Source organism: Thermobia domestica, chromosome 9, assembly GCF_964235325.1.
Source record: "Thermobia domestica chromosome 9, izTheDome1.hap1.1, whole genome shotgun sequence".
Lineage (NCBI taxonomy): Eukaryota > Metazoa > Arthropoda > Insecta > Zygentoma > Lepismatidae > Thermobia > Thermobia domestica.
The window spans coordinates 29,903,423-29,930,034 of record NC_137462.1 but is presented as its reverse complement, the minus strand read 5'-3'; the positions used below and the strand labels follow the sequence as shown (position 1 = coordinate 29,930,034).

Sequence of the window (26,612 nt, the reverse complement as noted above, 5' to 3'; positions counted from 1 at the left end):
GAACAGTGACACTTCCGATGCTATTTAAATTCAAATCCAGACCCACAACTTAGGAGAGGGGAACATATACAAAAATGATCGAAAATCAATAATATTAGTGCCGAATCCATAGTTTTCGAGGCCCCTGAGTAAACTTAAATTCAGAACTTTCATTCACTAAGAAATTAAGTACTTAATTTCAAACATATCTTGCAGTCAAACTATATTTTTGATTTTAATTAGAAACAAACATTAAACATTCTTCAGCTCCATCCATCAATCTTGGAAAATTCGCAAAGACGGCTCCTTCTGAATATCCGTTACATTTCATAAAATATTTATTCACCGTCAGTGGCGTATTTACGATTTTGTTTCGGGGGGCTTTGCTAACTTTCGGGGAGGGCTTTGCCTGAAAATGTGAAAATTATTTTATATACTTTACTATAGTAAGTAAGATTTCGGGGGGGCTTAAGCCCGGAAGCCCTCCCCACTAAATACGCCACTGTTCAACGTAAAAGAATCGAAATTAAAATGATATTTTGCTGGTCACATAGAGAATAAAATTTCACAAGTTTACAATTATTACCAGACGGACATTAATGCTGTCACCCATTTCGAAAGTTTCTGATGTATTGAAATTTAATTTCTTATCGATAGTATGAAATTTTGTAAATAGTTGTACATTTCCATAAGTGTTCTCCAAGTGGATCTGTTTACAGTCAAAGGTAGTTTTGTCAAATTTAACAAAAAAGTCAAAAATAAGCCTCTTGAAAACAGCTCTTATTTTTAAAAGAATACATAATGATCGTTTTTACCTGTTGCTATGGGCTCTCCAACAAGCTTAATAAAAGGTCAGCGTAGCATAACAACAAAAGCTGCTTCAAATACATGTTTACAAAAAGAAAGAAAGAAAGGAAAAATGAAATGAAATATTTAAGTTTTACGTCCCACAGTTATGCCAAAGGAGACGGTGATGATGAGAAATGAAGGAATGAAGAAAGTGGGAGAAAACGGGAGAACCCCGAGAAAACCCACGAGCACCGTGTTTGTCCACCACAAAGTCCACACGGCGCGAGCTGGGATCGAACCAGGGAGCCCAAGCAGCGGAGGTGAACGCTCTACCACTGAGCCACCGCGCCCCCAAGAAAGAAAGGAAAGCTTGGTAAGGTGAATGTAGGGAACGCCGAATTTTACTTCGCCCCGGGTGCTGTAATTTCTAGCTACGGCTCCGATCATGATTCCACTAGTTCTTCCATAATCATTCACATTCATTAGTTACCCATCTCTTTTAGCTTAAAGGGTGTAATCGTGGGACGTAAAACTACAAATTTCATGTTGTTTCTTTTATGAAATTTGTCATGGAAAGTAATTTTGAAATGGGTAAATTCTGGATTTTACTCTTGTAATCTGCATTGATATTAAACCAAAACATTCAAAGAAGTGTTGCATCAAAATCAAATAATTCTTACGGAAGTTGTCTTGGAAAATTGATTTATTATCACTTATGTATATACATACCGTAACTTCAGCAACGACAACGAGGTGAAAGATAAGATTTAACGTTTTCTCAAATACATAGATCTGAGTTCTATGTTCAAAAGCAAATAAGAGAAAAGTGACATCATTCTATACATGGTAGTGAACTCTATATCACTTTTAATATTTACGTAACGCATAGACACAATACATTATATAATTCTTTATAAAAGCACAGTCATTCTTAACAAGCGTACAAAAAGAAATAGTCAAAGAAATGATACGACAAATAAATATAGTCAAGATTAAACTACTAGTTGTTTTTCTTAGTTCGTTAAGTTCTCACTAGATGTCAGATCCAATCAATGTGGTTCAATCAGAGTATAGCATAACATAACATGGTTATACAGACAGTGGTCGAAGTGAGACGGTATACGCTGGTATATGGCATATCGCCTCTGGTTTTTAAGTGATCAAGACAATTTTATTTAAATAGCCGGAATGTTGAGTCAAAATCATAATAAAAATATACCGCCTTTGCTTTTTTTCCACTTCGAACACTGTATACAGATGCATACCAGTACTCAAAATATGAAGCTTTACACATCTTTTTGCGTGCTTTCTTTTTTCTTTTATACTTAAAACTAAATCGAAGGTTTTTATTACAGGAAAAAAAAGTGAAAACAGGAAAATAAGGACTCATTATGAGGATTATATTCTGTTTTGCCGAACTATCTGCATTATGATGAGTTTTTCCGCCTTAACAAATTTCTTCGGTGAAACAGAATATCTAGGTTCGCCGAATTTAATAGCGGATCTAGCAGTGTCTATAAACTTCACGTAGTGTCACTTGCAAACAAAATAATTAACATGATTATCTTTCTTCGGGGTACTAATAATATAAATAATTTTATTTTTTATAGATTTAGGTGGTTTATTGGGTCCTAATTTAAAGTTGTGTTCAGTATGTTATTTCTGATCAATATGATGGTGCGTTAACGGAAAAACAGTATGCGTCCAAAATAAATAGTACATTTCTTGTAATTTGAAATTTATTTCATTGAAATGTGAAATAGCTGCTGGGGATAAAACATCACAATTAAATATTTTATGCTGATAATACAACAAAATCGGCTAAGACCCATTCGATATATATATTCTGAGGCAAATCCAAGGGGAATGAAGGGGACATGTCCCCTCCAATCTTGAAACTGGGGGGACCGTCCCCCACTAATCCGATTTGAAACGTGTTTTGGTAGGAGAAATGTGATGATTTGCATCCGATTGCCAAAAAGGAAAGTGAGATCAAATATCCCCCCAGAATAAGCCTCAAATCTGTCCACCTCCCAATGTTGAAGACAGATTTGCGCGCTGTATATAAATATCTATATACCTAGTATATATATGTAGATAGATAGATAGATATAGATATGTAGATATATATATCGCAGCGCACTTTGCTACACAAAATCATAGAAATGCAATGCAAACGAAAAATTGTATTACAAAATGCATTGCAACTATCATCATCATCATCGTAAGTATTCTGTCATTTGCCATTATTAGCAGGTCACTTGTCGCAACTGAGAAGCTTTCATGCTCCATGGTCTTCAGCTAACCTCTTCGTCTTCACGTACGAATTTTCTGTTTTGATATCGTCCATTAATTGTAGTCTCCTTCACCCCACCCTCTCTTTTCTGCCACCATGCCCTCTAGCACGTCCCCTATAGTACAGTTCTTTCTTAGCCAATGTCTGAACCAGTTTCTCGTCCTCTTCTTCTTAATATCATCTAAAATTGTTCTTTTCTCCTCCACCACTTTTAACATTTTTTAATTCAAATGCTCGATCCAGCTAATTCTGTCCATTCTTCTCCACACCCACATTTCGAAAGCTGCAAGTCGTTTTTCATCATTTTTGCGTAATGTCCATGTTTCTGACCCATACAGCACAATACTCCACACGAAGCACTTTATGAGTCTTTTTCTCATCTCTTTATTCAAAATAGACTTTTCTTCCACCTAAAGGCTTCTTTTACCATTTCTATCCTTATTCTTGCTTTTATTTCAAATTCGCACTTCATACAAGCAACTATGATAATAATTTATTATCGGAGTGTTTTTTTTTTCACTAGAAACAATAAGTACGTCGCTGTTATTTGCTCATGACAGACTGATTCTCTTTTAATCTCATGTATATTTCATTCAGTGATAATTAAACCCTTCGTAATGCAACATTTCCCCTTAGGCACATTTTAGTTTCTCAGTAACACAGACCATTCCACCACACATGTATTACTGAAGACTGGTCGTATAATCGAGACAACGAGACCATGTGCCTTTTGACATCTTATTACACCTGAAAAAAAAACAAAACAAAAAAAAAAAAAACAAACGCTTCAATGGATTCTAGAGAGACAAGACCACAACTTATTTCTCGGAAATTATATCATTATAAAATCACGAGACCTTGGCAGTATCCTTCTTCCTGTCCTCTATGTTCTCATAATTGTTAAAGATATACCACATTGACTTGACACCTAGTTTTCCATTCCAAACGCTGCCATCGGCTGAAGGAATTCCACTCCCTGTCGTCATCCGCTCTCTCGCTTAGCAACAGCTGAACTCTCATTGGCTAAACACGTGGGCGTGTGAGAGTGAGAGTTTTAGTTCGCATTTTTGCCACGGCTCTAGACATTTTGGTAGCACTATAGCTGCTATGATAACACACACTTTATTGTTACATAGCATTGAGCCAGATTTTTCTAGCAACTCCTTGTTTTTTCATTGAAATTCGCAAATAAATAAGAATAAAATAAAAAATAAAAAAAGTTGTGTTTGGTTTAAAAAATGAGAGGAAAAACCTGAGTCCGAATAGCATTTGTCTACAATATCAAATTAGGAAATGAGCATTTGTAAGCATTTTTTGTGAGGAGGGTCAAAAACGAAGATTCATTTTATGGACTGCGTTACCCCAAATCGCCGTTTCTTGACGTTATTATGGGTTCAATAATTATATGTAATTAGAGCAATGCCCGTTCTTCGCACGGGAAGAATACGTTTCATTTTGGACATCAATGGCGACAAAACTATCACCAATCAATCAAAAGTTGGGCAAAACTCTCGACCCGAAAACCTATAAATTCAACACTAATACTGGTCATTTTCAATTATTTTTACATGTCACTATCCCACTTCAGGAGTACCAATGACGGCCGAATTTGGATTTAAATGGCATCGGAAGTGTCGCTATTCGTCTCAGCGATCTCGAAAACTACGGATTCGATACTAATATCGGTCATTTGCGATAATTTTTATGTAGCTCCTCTTCCCCTGCACAAGTTGCGGGGCTGAATTTGGAGTTTAAGGTTGGTTTAAAGGGACAAGTTTTGCCGATAGATGTCACTAGAGTCTTCGTATCTCTCTTATGTATTCTTTACCTTTCCCCAAAATTCACGATTCCTCTTACAAGTTTCAGCCTAGAGACTTCAAATGTTTAGAGAAGGAACTTCATAACCTATTGAAGGCAAAAATCCGTGCGATTTTTTATTTAGAATTTTCTTCATTGTTGAAATGATTTAATTGTTGAAATTGAATATCCAAATCTTTAACTATATCCTGTTTCAACAATGAAGAAAGTTCTAAATGAAAAATCAGCACGGATTGTTGCTTTCGATAGGTTACCTTCTCTAAAAATTTGTAAAAAAAAAAAAAAAAAATCGTAAATTTTCGTGAAAGGTAAAAAATACATGAGAGAGATACGAAGACTATAACGACATCTATCGGCAAAACTTGTCCCTTTAAACCAATCTTAATGGCATCGCAAGTGCAACTGTTCATCTCAGCCACCCCGGAAACTATGGATTCGACACTAATATCGGTCATTTTCCATCATTTTTATATATCTCCCCCTCCTCGGCCCCTAAGTTGCACCGTCAAAGTAAAATTAAAAAAAAAAAAAATCCCAGACCCGAAAATTTGATCGAGATCGGTCGAGTGGTTCAAGAGTTATTAAGTCACAAATATAATCACTTTCATTTTTATATATATAGATAGATTAAAGAGCTTCATACAAGGGCGCCCATCAAGGGAGCAAGGTGGGGCGCTTGCCCCCCTTAGAGGAAATTGTACTTCAGAATATCAAAAATCCAATAGAATTTTTACATTAGTTACAGCAACATTTGAAATTATTTTTGAAACGTCGCTTATACTTGCCCCCCCATTGGAAACCACAACATGGGCGCCCTTGGCTTCATATGGACACATTAAAGACAAACTTAGAAAGGATGTGGAATGAAAAAGTTAGTACTTTCTTTTAACGGCAAGTCACAAGTTTTTTTTTTTTTTGTTAAATTTGTATTTCATTATCGTGTTTGTTTATATTATACAAAGTAATTTGCTTAATTTACTTATTTAGTCTCCAGTAAAGCATTAAAATACAATAATAATAACTGTTTTTCTTGGCAAAAATGCTATATTCTGATCTGAGCTCCCTCGTGGCTAAGCGGTTAGCGTACGCGCCTTTGGCGTGGGAGACCCGGGTTCAATTCCCAGCGGAAGCTCATGTGGTTCGGATTCCACGTTAATCAGTAGGTCCACGTCTCATATAGCCTCGCTGCTGAACGGGACGCTAAACTAAAATCACCTCACCTATATTCTGATCTATTGAAACGAAAGAGAACATTTTTCTTCCCCTTTTTTCATTTTACATTACAGCTGGATATTAATTACTTCATTCAGAGAGTAAAATGTTCAAGAAGGAAATAATAATACAGGGTGTTCACATGAAAAATCCCTGATTACAAGTATTAAATGCATGGAAAAAAATAGTGCCAGAGAATAACGGTTTGCGGCATCTTGAAGATAACTCAGTTTTGTTGTTGTTGATTGTTAATTGTTGTTAGTTGTTGCAGGTGTTCAGGAACAAAGTTTATATGAATTTTTTGTTATTTGTTGCAGGTGTTCATGAACAAAGATGACAACAGCACAAGAGAGAGCGTAGTGTGTAGTGTGGTTGGCTGAGACCAAATCACCAATTACCTTGTAAAGGAACTACAGACGAAAGTACCAACGGGATCCACCAGACGTCAAGACCATTAAAACATAGTTTGAGAAGTTTTTAGCCACAGGGAGGGTCAACTGACAGTCGGGCTCGGGCAAAGCACGAACGTCTGAGGAAGCTGTGGATGAGATCAGGGAGGCCTTCACTATGGATTTCTTCCTATGGGGCTATGTCAAAAATAGAGTGTACGCCACACCTGTATGTGCTATTCCTGCTCTTCGTCAGAAAATTGAAGAAGCCATCAACACGATCACACCAGACATGTCTCACAACACATGGCGGGAGATTGAATATCGACTGGACATTCTTAGAGCTACTAACTGGGCAAATATAGAATTGCATACATAGACAAAAAAAAAAAAAAAAAAAAAAAAATGTTTGAGATGCTCTTCACGATGAGGCAAACCGTTATTCTCGTACTAATAGTTTCCACGCAATTAATATTTGTAATCAGGGAGGTTTCATGTGGACACCCTGTATATTGTATCTGAAATACGTGAAAAGATATTACAAAAAAAAAGTTATGTTCAATTAACAATTAGAACCAACTCTCTCTCTCTCTTCTTCTTCTAAAAGGTTAGTTTCAATTAATTAATTTGGGGCAGTGGTAATGCCCATAGGATGGCGTGATACGAATTTTGTGATGCTGTACTTTCACAATACAACACACAGTAGCAAAACCTTCTTTTGACACAAAGTTAGAAAAGTTTATTTGAACAATTCCATTCACGTACGAGAGCTCAAAAACAATCCAAGATACAATAAATTGACCAATGTAGAGTTTCTTTTGTTTTTTGTTATTTGTATTACTAACTTAATATTTCCCATCTGCTTCTTTTGGTAGTGTTAAGACTCTATTATTCTACAACTTAAGGGAATTAAATATTGCTTTAACATTTAGATAACAAAATAAAAAAAATGGACTCAGACATGAAAAGAAATTTGATTCATTGATTGCATGAGCGCATCCACGGGGGTCAAGCGGGTCCAGACACCCCCAAAACTCCTAATTCAACATACGTTTGTGCAATTTCTCATTCTTTAACAGGAAAATAATTGACGTAGCATGAAAATTTGATGTTACACTTCATCTGTACCAGGCACGTAGCCAGGATTTCGTGAAGAGGGGGGGGGGATCCGTGACATGAAATACTGTGGTCATCACAACAGGGGCTCGATCATTCTAAACTATTTTACTGCAACATACTGTATATTAGTTCGTTCAGTCAGGATTTCGTAACGGGGAGGGGGAGTGACATGAAATTCTGAATGCCCAGCAGCTCGATCAATCTAAACTACTTTACTATCAACATATATTGGTTTGTTAAGACAATAAAATGAGGATATGTTGGTAAATATTTTAATAACAATGAGAAATCTCGAGTAAAATAATTTTTAAAAAAGTGCTGAAAGAGATTTTACAATATTTACATCCTCCCTGTGTTTATTCAAATATAACAATTTTTCTTTCATTACGACCGCAACTATTATAAAAATACATATTCACAATTATCAAAAGTACATACTCAATAATGCCTTGTAAAATATTTTACAATATCTGCGTTCCTTTCTTTGTTGAATCAAATGTTAATAGAACTTTCTTTCCACATAAATTTTTATTTTTATTATTCCGTCAATTACTGTCTGTTCCAATGACAGGTTAAAGGAGCAGTAGAAAATTGTTTTTTGAAATAACATGTTTGACACTGCAAGGATGCGATAACGAAAATTTATGAAAAAAAAAAAATGTCCACGTTGTTACACAACGGCACTATTTTTTCGGAAGCTTGAAATCTCCCTTGAAATCCCTTTGACTAGTAGCAGAAATTCTGAGAATTCCGTAACTCTTCTAGAAATTCTAAGAATTTCGTAACTTTTCTAGAAATTTCAAATTGCCTGACTCTTCCAGGATATCTCGCCCACCTCGCCACCATGTATTTCAAGTAATACAAATCTCCTCATAAAAAAGAGTAAACAAATCCTTCCTGATTTTTAATTTTTTTTAACACGATCCTTCTTTTTCTCATTGCGTTTTTTCATCCTTCCTTATTTTCTTCATTTCTGTTCTCGAAGGGGTGGGAGGGGAGGGTCCGAACCCCCCCTTGGCTACGTGCCTGTCTGTACTCTTTCTCTTATAAAAAACAATCTAGTCCTATCATTTTTTCCTCAAAATATAGTTGTACGTATTTTACAATTACTTATTTTTTCAGAGCACAATAATATCCGTTCAGTACTACATAGATGTAGTGGCTTGTACCTATGTAGTATCCACTTCACAAAGCTTGGACCCGTCCCAATAAAAAATTCTGGCTGCGGGCCTGATTTTTTGTTAGTGGGGACATTCAAGGATACCGATTTCTCTGTAAATTTGGGGGGGGGGGCTTTCAGATGCAGAAGACATATATGAGAATTTTAAGACAAATTGCATTCGAATTATGCCAAATATTGTATATAAATTAATACAATGTGGGGGACACAGGAGCTTTGGGGGCACGCCCCTCAGCTTCCTAGGATCGGTGACCTTGGGGACATCAACAGCGAGGCTATTTGTCCCCGTCCTACTGGAATCAACGGCTGACACATGCTATACATTAAAAATTCAAAATAAAAATTATATAGAGAAATGTAGTATTAAATAAGTTCTAAATATGAAAGTGAACAAGTCAAGAAAGCGACGAAAATTAAAACACAGGTCACGGAAAGGCTAAAGAATAACCAATAAAAAGGGTGCTCAAAAAGTTATATATATGGCCTGTTGTGCAAAACTTTTTGAGCACCCTTTTTATTAGCTAATTATTATATATATAAAAGGGTGCTCTTTTTATTGGCTAATCATTATATATATATAAAATGATTAGCCTTAGGATTATAACATTATGACATAAATTTTCATGTTACATCTTGCTACATGTACTTGTGTCCCTTGTGCTGAAGACGTATAAAAAAATTTTCTTCCTTTATCTATATATATAAAAGAGAACGTACAAATCCTTTGTCCGCTCATCACGCTAATACGGCTGAACCAATTTCTTTCATTTTTGGGGGGTTATTAGGATTTGGACCCTAGATGGTTTTTATCATATCACTTTAATTTTCAATTACCAGTGTCTTGAGATAATTGACCATTCAGGTGTCCACAAATCCTTTGTTAGTTCATCATAGGTAAAAATAAACGTATTTATATGCAACCCGCATGACCGTGTCACTCGGCGGGTTAACATAAATGACAGGCGATATACAGCGGAAAATAGCTTGAATCTTCTGTTTAAAATTTTTTAATTGATTTGCTTATTTTTACAGACACTTTTACAATATGCCAGCACCGGGATGACCGCAGCGAAGCGGGGCGGGTTAACATAAATGACAGGCGATATAATGTTAAGATTTACTGCAATCTTCTATGGTTTTTATCATATCACTTGAAAGCGAAAAAGTAAAAATTATCTAAGTAACAAAGTTTATTGCGTTCCGGGGTGACCGCAGCGAAGCGGGGTGAACGCTGCTAGTTTACAGATACGTCCAAAATGCAGAAAGAAGTAGGTAGCTGCACTCGCCAACAGGCGGTCATTGAATTTCTGTGTTAAGACTGGTAATCACTCAGCCACATTCATTTGATGCAAACTGCTTCTTGTGTATGAAGATGAGACACTGGGCCGCAGCAACATCTCGCGATGGGTACAAAGATTCCACAGTCGCGATTTCAGTCTACGGACTTTCAACTGCAGTGAATGGGATGGCGTTAACAAAGATCATATTGATCAACTCATTAGCAATGACAGATTTGTAACAACAAGACAACTTTTTGGAACGACTGGGTTATCAGCGCCACGCATTAAAAAGGAATGTGTGAAATGAGTCCGATACACATTCAAGCCAGGATCATTTCATTTCGGAGACTACTCACGAGACGTCTATCAGATACCTAAAATAGGTTTCATAGAGCGGGACCCGTTCTCATTGGCGTGATTCCAATCCGCTTGTCAGTGAGAGCGTATCAGGCACACAAAACGGCTACGGAAATCCGAGCACGGAAGAAAGTCTTCCAGTGCAACATATGCTAATGCGGCGTCCTGGGCTGCTGTGTCAGCACACTCGCCTCCCCAAGTAAATGTCCTGGCACCCCGAACCAAACGGCAACACAATTTTGTTGCTGTAGCTGATGCTACCTCTAAAAATTGTCTGGCACTAGGGGGTGTTTACTAAAGACATTCTGTAGTTTTATAGGTTATAGCTGAGTGCTTTGCGAATCAGTGCAGGTAAGCATAAAACGGAGCGAAAGCTTAAGCGTGTGATGGAACGTAAAACTTAACTGTTGTCATTTCACCAGTAAATACTGGATACACACGATGCAAACTAAATTCCAAACTGTCACCATCTCACTCAAAGACTTAAAGCTAATTGTGGCCCACACACGAGAATTGTTAACGAGTTTGATCCCCCAAACTAACTTCTCTATTTACCCTGTCTCTACTCAGGTACGTAACCGAGGAAGGGTCCAGGGGGTCCGGACCCCCCTTCGAAACCAAAAACTTAAAAAAATTAAGGAAGGATGAAACAAAAAGAAATGAGAAAAAGAAGAATCAGTGTTAAAAAGCTACAGCAAGCTTTAGGTTACTCTTTGTTATGACGAAATTTGTATTACTTGCAATACATGATGGCGAAAGAGCGGGATATCCTGAAAGAGTCAGAGAATTTCAAATTTCTAGAAAAGTTCTCAGAATTTCTCTTATTAGTCAGGAAAATTTAAACTTTCGAAACCATAGTGCCGTTCTGTAACAGTGTGGGCATTTTTTTTTTATCACAATTTTTCGTCACCGCTTCTCTGCAGTATCTCACATGTTATTTCAGAAACAGTTTTCTACTACTCCTTTAACCTGTCATTAAGAACAGACAGTAGTTGACGGAATAATGAAAACAAAAAGTTATGTGGAAAGAAATTATGTTATCATTTGATTCAAAAGAGAAAGGAACAACGATATTGTAAAATATTTTACAAGACATTATTGGATATACACTTTTTATAATAGTGGATATTTACTTTTTATCAGTGGCGGCTGGTGCTTTGAATTTTAGGTGTTGCACAATAGATGACCTCTCCTTTTTCATTATTATTATTATTATAAATAATAATAGTTTAATAATAATAATAATATAAATAATAATAATAATAATTAATAATAATAATAATAATAATAATAATAATAATAATAATAATAATAATAATAATAATAATAATAATAATAATAGCAGTGGCGTATTCACGATTTTGTTTGGGGGGCTTTGCTAACTCTCGGGGGGGGGGTTGCCTGCAAATGTGAAAATTCTGCAAGACATTTTATATACTTTACTATAGTAGGATTACGGGGGGGCTCAAGCCCGGAAGCCTCCCTAAATACGCCATTGATAGTTATTATAAATAGACCCTAATAATAGCGATTTCTTCATGGCATGCTTCAAGCATGCAATGGAGAAGCTTATTTTGTATGATTTTTGACGTACTCTTGAAAATCATTGCGCTTTCTAAATTACTTTTGAGAGCGCTGTCAAGTTCTGCACTGAAATTAATTAATCTACGAAAAACGCCTCGATTTGAAGACGAGTCTGTTTTTCATCATGTCCTCTTAAAGCCAGTTTGAAGGTGCCACGAAACCAAATGCAATTGATGATTATATTGAGCACGTACCTGTTTTGCGTCACTTTTTGATTGTGATTCTCAATGGACCGCCTATAACCAGCATTTAGTTGAGCAGCAATATTCACGTTTCCCAACACAGTGAGATCAGAACGTGTCTTATATGACCTGACTTTTTTTTTTTTTTTTTTTTTTTTGTCGTGCAGATGCTGGATATCCACATCCTTTTTTACTCCATGCATCTTCCTTCGTCCCGAACAACAAACAGGGAAAACAAAACAAAGCATTTTTAATTTCACATTCACATAACCACTTATGCTGTTCGTACAAGTTGAGATTAAACTTCCTTGTAAATGTTCGTTTCTGACTTCTAATTACTTGCGTTATATTGAGAGTCAGAATCGGTCTTCCGATGTCTTTCACAAGTAGGTTTGCTTCTGAAGTTCTTTTCGAAAACGGCTAATTCAACAGAGTCGTTACAGAATTCATTGCTACTGCATTGCTAGTTCACGTATATCAGGGACAGACACGTAATTATGCAATTACAGCAACAATATTTCAATGAACAACAAAGACCGGCACACCGCGACAGCTATAATCGACTTTCTGGAGGCGAAACAAGCGGAGTTGTCAACAACGGTTGCAGCGGGCTGCGATGGAACTGCAAGCAACACTGGTAAACATATTGGTAGCCTTGTCACTATCGAAAAACGACTTCGAAGGGAAATTCAGTGGCTAGTATGTTTTCTCCATTGTAACTAATTTCCACTGCGCCACTTGTTTCAATATTTGGATGGAGACATTACTGGTCCAAGGGCTTACTCAGGTCCGACAGGGCACAAACTCAACTTGTGCGAGAGTAAGCCAATAAGGTCTTACCAGGCAGTACCGCTTGATTGGCTGGACGATTATGACAAAGTAAAAGATGATCTTAGCACTGACCAAAATTACTTGATGAAACTGTGCAGAGCTGTGTAGACGGGAATTTGCTTGCCAAGTGTACATGACCTGAAGCCCGGTCTCATGAATCATTCCCGGTAGCTGATAACGGCATGCCGCATCTTGCGCCTTTACGTGAATGAAGAGTCGCCTAGTCCTTCTTTAGTTTGGCTTGTCAAATTCATTGTGAAGGTCTACGCACCGATGTGGTTCGCGATTCGACGGCATTCTTCTTGCAGTGACAGGGCGCGACACCTGTCCAAGATGGGCCAGCTTTCATCACCAATTTTACCGGATAACCTGAAGAAAATAGTATTTTCGGTGCTCCAAAGAAATGGCTTTTTCGCACATCCTGAAAATATGTTGCTGGCGATGATCACCGACTCTTCTAAAATTATTCGGACTCTTGGATGGAGACGAATAAAAAGGGCCCGCGCCATGGCACCCAAGAAATCCATTCGAAAGTTTGTCGTGCCTCACATTAACTTTGAAACTGAAAACTATTATGATATGATAAGCTAGTCCTCCGTCAAAGTCATCGAACCGTCCTTGACTAAAGCACTTACATCACAAGAAGCAGAATAAAACATCAGAAGTGCAGTAGTCGCAGGTAAGTCGAGAACGGAATTTCCATGCCATACCCAGGCCGTGGTAAGGATGGTACGAGAAATTACTGTAACGTCCGAGAGGAAATGTGGATTTGAAGGAAGAGACGGTTTCATTCGTACAAGACTGCTGTCCAGGAAAAATATTACCACTTTGAGTCGAAACAAGACTTCGTTATCTAAAGTTTAGGCCTTAACAACATGTCTACGTATGTCCATTGTCTACTGGATGGGTGCGTGGGCGGAGCTCGACGTGCAGTCACCTCCTCGTGGTAAGCTCTGTGTTATTTTAAACTTATTTAGGGTTAAAATAAGCAAAGAACTGCACATATTGGAATGATAATACAGCAAGGAAAGTTGAAAAACGATCACGTAGAGAAGTATGCTACTTCCGAACCGTATTGAAAGATAAAACTTCCGAACTGTATTGGTAGATAAAACACTGTCTACACACTGTAATGCATGTTGCTTATGTTGACTTTTTCAAAACTTTAGGCCGATTGCAGCACCGGTCTACCCAAAAATGTGAAAAAAAAATCAGTGAACTACTGTTACGGGTGGGCAACTTTTCCTGTGTGAGTCGTTATCGATTTCGAAAAAAAGTTTTTTTTTTTTTCGATCCACCCTACTCTACAGCTTTATTACTGGATAGGCTACACCAGCGTTTCCCAACCTTTTTCAACTTGCGGCACACTATGGTGTAACTTGAATTCTCGCGGCACACTCATAGATTTTCTTATATTTAAATATAAAATACCATGGTATCTTTTTCTGTGATTATTGATCTCCTCACAGAGAAGAAAGCTCGATCACTGGTTTTCCAGCATGGTAAATCATTATGCTTATTTTTCATTTTTCTAATTTAAAAATAGAAAACAATTGCAATGAAATATTGGACTTAGGTTTTTAAAAATACTCTTTCTTTTCGAAAATTGCATCCAAACTTTCACTAACAAGGAAGATCACTAAATAACGAACGAACAAACAAACCTCTTTTACTTTTGAAACACAAATGTAGGTAACTCGTATGCATGTTTGTTTTGTCGAAAGGATTGAATATTTTAAAATTTGAAGTTACGAAATAGTCTGGTACAATAAAGATACAATAATGGTGATAACGTCATGACAATGATTCCCTTTTCAATATTAAAAATGTACAGAAAAGCAACGCGGTATGAAACTTAAAATTATAGATTCATATTAGAGGTTCATAATAATGTGAAATATAAATATGCGTTTTTCCCTATGTCCTGCAATTTAATTGCTATAGAATTAATAATTTTGTTTCGATTTACTCGCGGCACACCAGCGGCCCATTCACGGCACACCAGTGTGCCGCGGCACACCGGTTGGGAAACGCTGGGCTACACTGTCACAAAACTTTGCAGACGTATTGAAAAACTCTTTTCTCTCTCTCTCTCTCTCTCTCTCTCTGTGTGTGTGTGTGTGTGTGTATGTGTTACAAGTTCGCTCCTAATTTCTGCCACGACAATGCAGCAGTGAGCACTTATTCAGGCGGAGAGAAAGTTTATGTTGTGCTTGAGTTTTATTAACATCAGTCTGTCTTAACGATGCAACGACCTTCTAAACGAAGTGCAACAACACTTCCGAACAAAGTTCAACAAAAAATCCACCAACTGCCAACTCCATTGGGCGATGGTAGGCACATTTTACAGCTTCTGTATGCCTTTCTAAGGGAAAAATCAAATGATCAGTCTACAGTGCCTGAAGAAACGGTTAAGCGCACATGCGATCCCCCTTTATTTCCCCTTACAGAGGCATCCTAAAGTAGTAAACTGTGCAAACTATCGCCGAATGAACTTGGCAGTTGAAGGATATTTGTTGAGCTTCATTCGGAAGTGTCACTGCTAGGACAGATTGATGTGAATGAGACTCGAGCACAACATAAGCTTTCTCTGCATTTGTCGCCATCTTGAAAAAATGCTCACTGCTGCGCTCTCGTGGCAGAAATCAGAAGCGAACCTGTAACACACACACACACACACACACACACAAAAGTTTTCAGCTTTTCAATACGTGTGAAAAGTTTTGTGACAATATGTGCTATATCTCCAATAATATAAAGTACAGTGAATTTATGAATCGACTGAATCATTTGTAATAACCCTGTATATATGTTATTTGCTTAAATCAAATTTCATATACTGTAAATCTATCAATCAAGGTTATCAGTAAATAAGAGACAATCACATTTACAAATCAATGCTTGAATACTAGGTGCGTAATTCGAAACCTTTTATTAGTAGTTACCTGCGCATTTGCTACTCTAATGCTTTAATTAGTCTACGAGAGAGAGATAAAAGCAAAGCCTACTGGAAACAATTTTCCCCTGTAAAGACATAATTCTATTAACAGTAACACTTCCATACGCATGCACATGGAAAGGCATATTTCATTAGAAACACACTCCCGGTCTCTTGTCTCTGCTCTTCTGTAAATGGGGAAACTAATCTAAAAGAGTTAACACACCAGAAAATAATTAACTTGCAACTGAGGAATTCTAATAAAACGCCGGAAATGGACAACACACGTCACAAACGGATACCAGTAAAGGAATGAAATTAAAAACTATATACCCTGTACTGCTTGGGTTGAGTGAATTTAAACGTTTGTTTGTGAGGGACATCATCCTCGTGTCGTTGTCTGTTGTTGATGTTCCAACATCACTAGAATCTTCATTCATTGCTTTTCTTTACAGACGAACGCGATACAGACTTCATTTTAAAAAAATAAAATAAAAAAAAAGCCTTGTTAAAATTATGCTTGGTTGTGACTCTATTTCAGACTTCACGACATGTATGTCAGAAGCTACATAAGTAATTTCCCCAGCGCTTCTACGATCAAAGAAGAGACACCAAGAACCGGATAGGGCAGGGAAGAGGGGGTAAATTCGAAAAAAAAAAAGTGCGAGGATATTTAAAAAGTTTCCATCTGACATTCAAAAATCACACACCTGATAAGTTAATAGATCAATAAAATTTATAGCTTGACAGAAGGCTTATACCTGGATAATGTATAGTCTGCACACTGTTTTCCAATACCGTTGTTTTTGGCATAATACATCGTAGCTCATTTACCTTTTACTTCAAGTAGTTTCCAAACTGATTCAAAATGCTCAACACCGAATATTTTCTGCCTCACTTATGATCACGAGCGGAGTCAATTGAGCTCAGGCTCAGGGGGGCCCCAAAAAATCCTCTCTTTAACACTAAAATACAGCAATCAACTTATTATATTATAGGCTTCAGACCCATACTATTTTTTCCCGCTCGCTGCGCTCGTGGTATCGCTAGATTTAAGTCTTCTCCCACCAGCGTCTTCACGATATTTATTTTGTGAGAGGGTAAGCTATTTTGGGCCTCTATTACAAACCAAATTATTAGCTTGTGGTGACAATTCATTTGAAATATCTCTGCCATTTCAATGTCGTTTAATGACATAATAATAGATGCAGAAAATTTTCTTGATTATTCCTTACACTCAAAGGACTGCACACCTCCACATGGCGATTTTTGTTGAGGCTTTAGAATCATTTGCAGAGCAAACATGTAGGAAGAAAACTTTTCTAACAATGTAGCTTTGTACAGCTTTACCTATTTGTATATAATTTTTCTCCGTTTTCTCTATATTGTTTTGCAGGAACTGTTGACCATTTGGCTTGTATTTGGCATTTATGTGTTACACTGCAGTGTATTAGCATTTAACTGTTAATAACGAATGTAATTAAACTAATTATTGTAAACTTGGAGCATTGAGATAGGACTTGGAGCACATTAAAATATTACAGCACAGTTCTCGGTGTTCTGATACGCCTATGAGGCTATGGAAAGCAGCAAAGAAAATTTATGCGCTGGAATTATTTGTAACAGAGGGCCTCCTTGAAATAGTCGGCTCCAGGGCCCCAAAAACCTTAATCCACCCTGCTCATGATGCTGATAAACACCGAAAATTCTCTGTCTGGCTCATGATACTGATAAAACACCGAATATATCCATGTCAGGAACAGAAGTTACTGTATACTAATAAAAGTACATCTCCAAGTATTGCTGAATTTCGATACGTCCTGCAAGTATTTTGAATGTATAAAAACGGATGTGGGACAGTTAAGAGATGAAATCTTCATTAAAATACATTAACTCGTTCGCTGCCACTTGACGCCATATGGCGTCATTCATACCTATTGCTCTGTTCCACTTGACACCATATGGCGTCATTCATACCTATTTCTCTGTGCCACTTGACGCCATATGGCGTCATTCATACCTATTTCTCTGTGCCACTTGACGCCATATGGCGTCATTCATACCTATTGCTGTGTGCCTTTGACGCCATTTGGCGTCAAGAGATAGTTCTCATTCTAGACATTCTCTGTAAAATGGTACGCAGGTATTAGAGGTCTGCACGGACTGGGTCCAAACCCTCAGGCCTAAGCCCGACCCGGCCCGTGGGCCAGACCCGGGCCTACAACACTTCTGGCCCAGGCCGGGCTGGTGCAGTAAATTTTTAAATATACAACCATATTTCTCGGGACTAACTTTGTAAATATACTGCACAACGATATTAATTGGACCGTTCTTTCTGGAGAACTTTTAAAGCACAATTGCAAAACTAAACTTGTAATTGCTGTAAATAAAAATACAATTTTACGTTAATTATTAAGTTTCTGTAATTCGGGCTTATTTTGGGCTAATTTGATTATCACACGAGCTCGGGCCTAAATGCTAAAACATGTTTCGAACTCGTGTCGGGAATCACATTATAAATTCACGGGCCGGGCCGGGACCGGGCTAAAAAATTCCGGCCCGTGCAGACCTCCAGCAGGTATAGAGCTTTTATACTCTGGTGTCACACACTATTGGCCTGGTCATTTTCTGTAGTGTGCTTGGTTTTCGCTACATGTAGCTAGTTTGTTGCAAAAGGCTAAATGTTGCAAAAGTGTAGATGGCACATTAGGTTGGGATGCTGAAATCAAAGCGACAGCGAAAGAGTTAAAAGCAAATAAAGATGTGTGTAATACACTTGGTTTAGTTGGATTTGAGTTTCGCGTCCCTTTCAGCATAGAGGCCATATGAGACGAGGACCTGCAGTTTAAAGTGGAATTCGAATCATGTGATTTACACTTACCCAATCATTTTGTCCAGCTCAATAGGTAAATATATAACTCATCTTTGAACATCGTTTTCGTTAAACGCTAAGATAAAATAGAGTAAAACATAAGAAAAAATAAATAAATCGGTATTATTTTCTGTTCCATATTTTTGAAAATCGTCGTTCTGTATTTCCTTGTTGTAGGCATTAGGTTTTCGACAAACTGTTTTTTTTTTTTTTTTTCACGTTATTTCCACGACGCCGTCCGTATATGAAAGAGTAATTAAATTTTGGGTCCGCTTAATAATATTGGCGCGGACAGTGTACTTGTTGTGTGTTCTGTCCTGTTTCAGGGACATTGATTTTACGTCGCAGAGCGAAGGCTATTTTCTCAGTCGTCGTTGTTTATTTACTGATAGTCCGCTAAACTTCAAAAATTATTGCGGTTAAGCGAATAAATGGCCCGAGGTCTCCTTTGCTCATCATTTAAGGAAAATGGTTTTTAAAACAACATTACGTACCAAGGATAACCAGTGAAGTTTAGTTATGACGTGATCAAAGAAACCTAAGAAAAAAATAGTATCGTTAGAAACAAGTGTAGGTGAAACCGAGATTTCTAATATCAATGTATCAGACGTTAAAGATACGGAATGATTAAGAGGCCCCATCACAGCGAAATTAAAATACCGCTAATTATACAGTAATTATGTTATATCTTCAAATAGATAAAAGATAATCAAAAAGTGGAACAAGAGCTGATTAGACAATATTATCTTACATGAGATACAGTTATCACGATTCACTTATCTGCTTTCGATTTCCAGCCATTTAGAAAATCGGCATTTATTTTCGCGCTTTTAAATTGCTGCAAACTGAAAGCGACTAGGCGACTCGTGATAACGGTACCTCATGCAAAATAATATTGTCTAGGGCGCTCTTGTTCCACATTTCGATTTTTTTTTATCTATTTAAAGATACCACATAATTACTGTAAAATTAGCGGTATTTTAATTTTGCAGTGATTTAGGCCTCTTAAGTGAATGATTACTTGATCAAGCCTATATTAGAGAGATTTTTCCGTTGTCATTTAATTTATTGCACTTAAACTGCAATGTGTACATATAAATCTCTTAAAGGTATTCTGCAAATTACAGGAGGCTACAGCTACTCCTAGATAGAATTACAAGAAGTCAGTCGCTTTCGATTGTTTTGTCTTACTCGCTCAAAACATAGGCCTACATTGCAAATTTAAGATCAATACTGAAACTACAAGTATTAGTAAATTTCTATTGCTCTATTGAGATCAATACTGAAACTAGGTGTATTAGTAATTTCTATTGTCCTATGGAGATCAATACTGAAACCAGAAGCATTACTAAATTTCTATTGCCCTATGAAAATCAATATTGCAACCAGAAGTATTAGTAAATTTCTATTGCTCTATGAAGATCAATAATGAAACCAGAAGTATTAGTAAATTTCTATTGCTCTATGAAGATATCTTCAAATAGATAAAAGATAATCAAAAAGTGGAACAAGAGCTGACTAGACAATATTATCTTACATGAGATACAGTTATCACGACTCACTTATCTGCTCACTAATAAATAATGAAAACCAGATGTATTAGTAAATTTCTATTGCTCTATGAAGATCAATACTGAAACAAGAAGTATTAGTAAATTTCTATTGCTCTATGAAGATCAATAATGAAACCAGAAGTGTTAGTAAATTTCTATTGCTCTATGAAGATCAATAATGAAAACCAGATGTATTAGTAAATTTCTATTGCCCTATGCATATTCATACTGAAAACAGAAGTATTAGTAAATTTTAATTGCTCTATTTAGATCAATACTGAAACCAGATGTATTAGTAAATTTCTATTGCTCTATTGAGATCAATATTGGAACCAGATGTATTAGTAAATTTCTATTGCCCTATGGAGATCAATACTGAAACAAGAAGTATTAGTAAATTTCAATTGCTCTATTTAGATCAATACTGAAACCAGATATATTAATAAATTTCTATTGCCCTATGGAGATCAATACTGAAACCAAAAACATTAGTAAATTTCTATTGCTCTATTGAGATCAATATTGGAACCAGATGTATTAGTAAATTTCTATTGCTCTATTGAGATCAATACTGGAACCAGATGTATTATTAAATTTCTATTGTCCTATGCAGATCAATACTGAAACAAGAAGTATTAGTAAATTTCTATTGTCCTATGGAGATCAATACTGAAACTACAAGTATTAGTAAATTTCTATTGCTCTATTTAGATCAATACTGAAACCAGATATATTACTAAATTTCTATTGCCATATGGAGATCAATACTGAAACCAAAAACATTAGTAAATTCCTATTACTTTATGAAGATCAATACTGACACTCCAATCCCACTTTAAATATGAGGGAGTGTCCGAAAGTAAGTTTCCCTTCTCGTTTTCCCATGAAAGCGAGCAGCAATGGGGGATACAAGACAGCGGATGCACGCGCAACACACACAGACACAAGTGGGTATCCTTCGCCCGCGATCCTGCAGATGGTACCGTCACAGCCCTGCACTGCGGAAAGCGGAGACGAGTCAATCAGTCTGAGCCTGACAGGCATGGTATTCACGGCTGTCCGCTACGAATGGGCACGTGGTGTATCGGGAACAGAAATTTATAACTGCCTCGTGGAAATCTGCGCCTGATGTGATGTCGAAACAAATGATGCGGAGATGGTGTCGCCAATTCATTGAGGGGCGGCAGCAAGTGCTGGACACACCGAGATCTGGAAGGATGTGCACGACCACTACAGACGAAAATATCAGGATGGTGGGTGACATGATTAGAGCAATAGAAGCAATGCTGAAGTCACAGAAGCTGTTCGACGCTTCTTTCCGTATGCAGAGCCCTTAAGGTTGGTCTAAAGCCATGAAATAGTGTCGTCAGAGAGAAGTACAATTTTATGTTCGCAGGGGGCAGAGCTTTCAGTTTTTACGAAACTTACAAAAATAGATGGCAGTGTTGTCGAACCCAATTAGGACAAGACCTTTGAGTTAGAAGTTTATCTCCCCTTCTTTATTTTTTTTCCTCGCGAAGGATGGGGCAGAGGGTGTGGGATGTCGTTTGTCTGCGACCTAATGTATATTAATTTACATTGTAATGTATATTAATTTACATTGAAAAGATAGGGCGATAGCAACGCCATCTCTTATCACAGTAACAAACTTTTTGTGGCTTTAGACTATCCTTAATTTTCCCTGGAAGGGTTTATGAAGCTTATAGGCCGGTATGACAAATGTCTCAATGCACGTGGTACTTATGTGGAAAAATAAAGGTATGTCTGACCTTTAATGTCACATGCTATTTTGGTATCTTCCCGTTCTACCTAAAGGCCTCCAGCACTTTCTAGAAAATATTTTCAGCGATCTTATCTTTAGGCAGAACGGGAATTCCCGTTCTGCCTATCTTTCGAAATGGGGAGATTCTGTAAGAAGAATAACTATTTCTTCAAGTTTCATCATAAATTCTAGTTGTTCTTCTCGTGAAAACGACTAGGATAGAGTTATGTTATTAGCAATGTTTTTCACGTCTATTTTAGTAGATGAATGTGATTTTTTAAATACCTGCATTGAAATGGAAAATTGATTGCAAGAAAGCCATTTGACGTTGTAATTGAAACGAACATAAAACAAACTTAATTCGGTCTGATATCAAGTCATTTCACTACAAAATTTTATCCAGTTTTCCAGCAGTTCATCTCCAAGAGCGTAAGGCTTGCAGCACATAAAAGGTGCTACAGTTTATATCCGCAAGACATGTTTGTCATATATTAAACAAACAATACAAGAGGATGCTTAAGGCCGCCCTTAAAAAAAAAAAAAAGCATTTGTCTTCTACATCACAACTCTTTTTTCGGCATCACCCGATCAGGTGATTTATCTTACTGCAAATTCTACACTTCCTACAATATGTCTGTCATATATTGACAGTGTACATACTAGCAATACTAAATACCACACATCGTCAATATAACCAATACAATTTACAAGATCTCATAATCACTGTTCTAAGTATAAACAGTATGCAACTGCATCTACGTAAGCCTTTGGCGTGGGAGACCCGGGTTCGATTCCCGGCGTGAGCTCATGTGGTTTGAATTTCACGTTAATCAGTAGTAGGGTTGCCATATTTCAAAAATGAAAATCCAAGGCGCTACTAAATTACGATAATCTTTGAAATGCTTAAAATGAAAAGAAGTGTTATACACTAATTTTCTTTCTTCCATTAGATAGAGTCGTTCAAGTATTACGTAATTACATGTTTTAGTTATTTTATTAGACATTTTCCTTCCTGGTTAAGTAACGAGATGATTTACCCGTAAGCAGAGAATAATTATACACCTAATCCAGTGACATTAGCTAACTATAGTAGTCCCTTCCTTTCTTTTTCCTTGAAATCCGGGACATTTAAGCGTCCCGAGAAATAATTTCAGGACGCCGAGACGCAGATCTCGATTCCGTGACAGTCCCGGATTTTTCGGGACGAATGGCAACCCTAATCAATAGGTCCCGTCTCATATAGCTTCGCTGCTGAAAGCGACGTTAACCCAAAATCGACTCAACTTAGCGAATCTACGTAAGCCACCAAGTCTACATTATTATACCTGATACCAGCCTTCTTCTCCATGATTTGATTTTCTGTACAACGCCTAAGTGAACCCAACAGCCAATCACCTTCAAAAGTACCAAACTGAAACAAAATCTTATAATTCTCTTTCTCTTTTCGATTATCTGACCTCTTGATTTGATTGAAACTACAAAAACATACAAGTATTTCAATATGTGATATTAATATTTTGCATTGCTGATATTTACAGAAGACAAATTAGCTGATAAGGTGATTGCCGAAAGAAGTTTGATGTAGAAGAATAATTCTTTCTTAAGGGCCGCCTTATGCATCCTCTTGCTTTGTTCACTTATTATATACCCAAACATATCTTGAGGATGTAAACTGTATTCTCTTTCCAGCCTTAGAAAAAAGTAGATGTAAACAAACTCACCTGACTACCAGTCGTCGATGACCAGTGATTGGTTGTTATTCTCACGGCACTAGTCGACCAGTGATTGGTTGTTGTTCTCACTGCAGTAGTATCCTACCGCAATATAATTCCTAGTAAAATAATAATTTCGAATAAGGATATCTTAATTTACCCTGCATTTTGTGATAAGAAAAGCAAGTTGCTTTATTTCAACCATATCTGTACTTGGACATATAGTATTTACTACATATGTGTATGCGTTCGCGCGCCGACCCCACTCATTTGAAATTGTAGAATGCAGAATGTTCCATGGCGAAAAAGTGTTACAATAATCCACCTTCCTCTCGTGTTATAAAACACAAAAGAGGACAACAGGAAAAGAGGCAATCTCGTTTATATAACGATTTGAGGAAATAAGTATTTCCAGCATAGCAGTAGTTAGTGTCAGTGTGTTAATTATTTACCAACCAACATAGCCTTACCACTTCGGAAATTATGCGACGACATTAAACTAGCAGACGATCTTGCTGTTCTCGTCTCTCGCTGCTGAAGCACGTGTGAGCCACGGAGTAATACATTTCGCTTTGTTTACGTCTACTTTGTTCTAAGGCTGGAAAGACTTTAGTACCTTTTAAAGAGTAACATTCATAATATCTAATCGGCACACGACCTAAGTAGCATAAGACCTAAAAATATAAGCACTAGGCTTAAATTTTAGGCCTTGTCCCGCCAAATGATCTTTAGGTCTTGTGCCTTAATTCTTGGGTCTTGTGCCTTAATTCTTGGGTCTTGTGCCGCCAAATGAGTTCTAGGTTTTATGCCGTTTAGATCTTGTGCCGCGTCATCCCTTTTAAATACTGGGAGCTTTAGCATGCTGGAAATAAATTACTGGAAATCCGAATTAATTTTTGTTGTGAAATGACACCGAAGTAAGTTTGTTTTGTGTTCGTTCCAGTTCAATGTCAAACAGCTTTCTTACAATTGAGTTCATCAATTTTCCATTTCCCTGCAGACATTTTAAAAATAATCACGTTCATCTTTAATAAAGTAGATGCTCTTACGGGGGGCGGCTTCCCCCGTAACAAATAAGACAAAAATTAATGATGTGTGGGGTGGGGTTTTGAGACATGGCGTAACTTAAATAATGCCTGGGTCAATACTCTCCTGGTACATCTCGATTTCAGCCGAAAGCTTAGTTGAACTCAAGCGGTCGAATCGCACTTCGAGAGAACTCGAAGTATATGGGATTCTTTACTGGACCCGGCGTCCATCATGTACTATCAAGACCCAGAAATGGTAGAGCATTGAAGTTAATCACTAAACTTGGCACCTACGAGAGGTGGGCGATTGAAACACTGGTATTTGAGGATTGCACCTTCATACAGCATGTCTTCCAACATAGGAAAGAAATTGACCTCGTTTCTACATATCATTTCCCAAGATCTTCTTTAGAAATTAAATTTATCCCCTCTTTAAGTAGATTTATTAAAGAAATGGCCAAAAAAATACAAAAATGGGTTAACAACATGCCACTCGGCTACGACCGAGAATGAAACTCTCGATATTAAATTTCCAGTCTAATTATAGCTAGGTTTTTATATAACCTTCGTGCTGGTCATGAGTTTCCCTGGCATACTAGAAATAATCACAGAACAAGCTGTTTAGCCTTTCCATTGAGCTCGGGCCAAAATTTACAATGCATTGAGAAAATTTAGGAAAAATTTTAAATTATCGTGGGTTGTCTATGTTCCCAATAGTCTACTATTGATGAGAATTACCTTGAATTGAGATCAGTCGACTCAAAATGGACCGATTTGCTCGGAACAACGGGAAAATTACAAGCTCTTCGAGCGTTATTAATATCGGTGCTAATAGCTCTAATTCAGGCGTCAACAAGGGAAGAGTGCGTTTCAGTTCGTTCCGAGACTATCTCACTTAAACACAATGAAAATTTATAAACTTGTTAGAATTATTCTTAAATTCTTGTGTTTTCTAGAAATCTAATTAAAAACACATATTACGCTAAACTGGGGTTAGAAATTGTGATTTAACTAGTTTTTCCATATTATAACTCGTTTACTACAGCATTAAGTCAGACTATTTCTGCCTAACACAGTTTGAATCCACATAGGGGAGACCGGGGCTATTTGAATCAAGGGGCTATTTGGGTCAAACTTAAGAAAAAAGGTCACTGCGCATTTAATATGCGCACCAGTACGCTGAACCTACGTTCAGTTGTGATTTCGTTGGCTAAGGGCAGGTTGTGTATATCTTTGATCTTCAAGTTTCTTATCGCTTGCTGTGAATGTGCGACTATTCTGAGCAAGGTGAGTTGCAATACTTCATATTTTGCTCTGATATAAAACTGTGTTTCTATGACATAAGGCACTGAATCTGTGTAAATGAAAACAATTGTAAAGTTATTACCGTACGCGTAAAACCGAACGTCCACATGTTATAACCGCAAGTTTTGGTGCTCTCCTCTGTTTCGTGTGAAAGTAATACGTTCCTACGTAAGCTTTAGCAAAATGGGGTTATTTGAGTCGAAAAAAATGGGGCTATTTGAGTCAATGGGGGCTATTTGAGTCAGGTGTAAACTGATGTGAATATATTTAATTTATGAATCTTAATTTTGTATTATGATTCAGCCTCCTATATGGTCATGTATGTAAAACAAAACACTTTATTTTCTTTTTAGATGGTACGGACATACAAACCAAAACATAAATACAACAAGTGGAATAATGAAGACATGGAAAAGGCAGTGAAAA

General features: G+C 37.1%; 1 protein-coding gene and 1 long non-coding RNA gene across 3 annotated transcripts in view; one reads left to right on the top strand and one right to left on the bottom strand.

Moving 5' to 3' along the window:
• LOC145694518 (uncharacterized) overlaps positions 1 to 7,297 on the top strand; it is a 202,010-nt gene extending 194,713 nt beyond the window's left edge. For both annotated transcript variants that reach the window (XR_014133017.1, XR_014133016.1), the window contains exon 2: positions 6,412 to 7,297. This is a non-coding gene — a long non-coding RNA (uncharacterized LOC145694518). The remainder of the gene's footprint in view (positions 1 to 6,411) is intronic.
• Positions 1 to 26,612, bottom strand: part of LOC145694516 (uncharacterized) — a 452,605-nt gene that overhangs the window by 217,359 nt on the left and 208,634 nt on the right. The gene's annotated exons all lie outside the window — the stretch shown is intronic.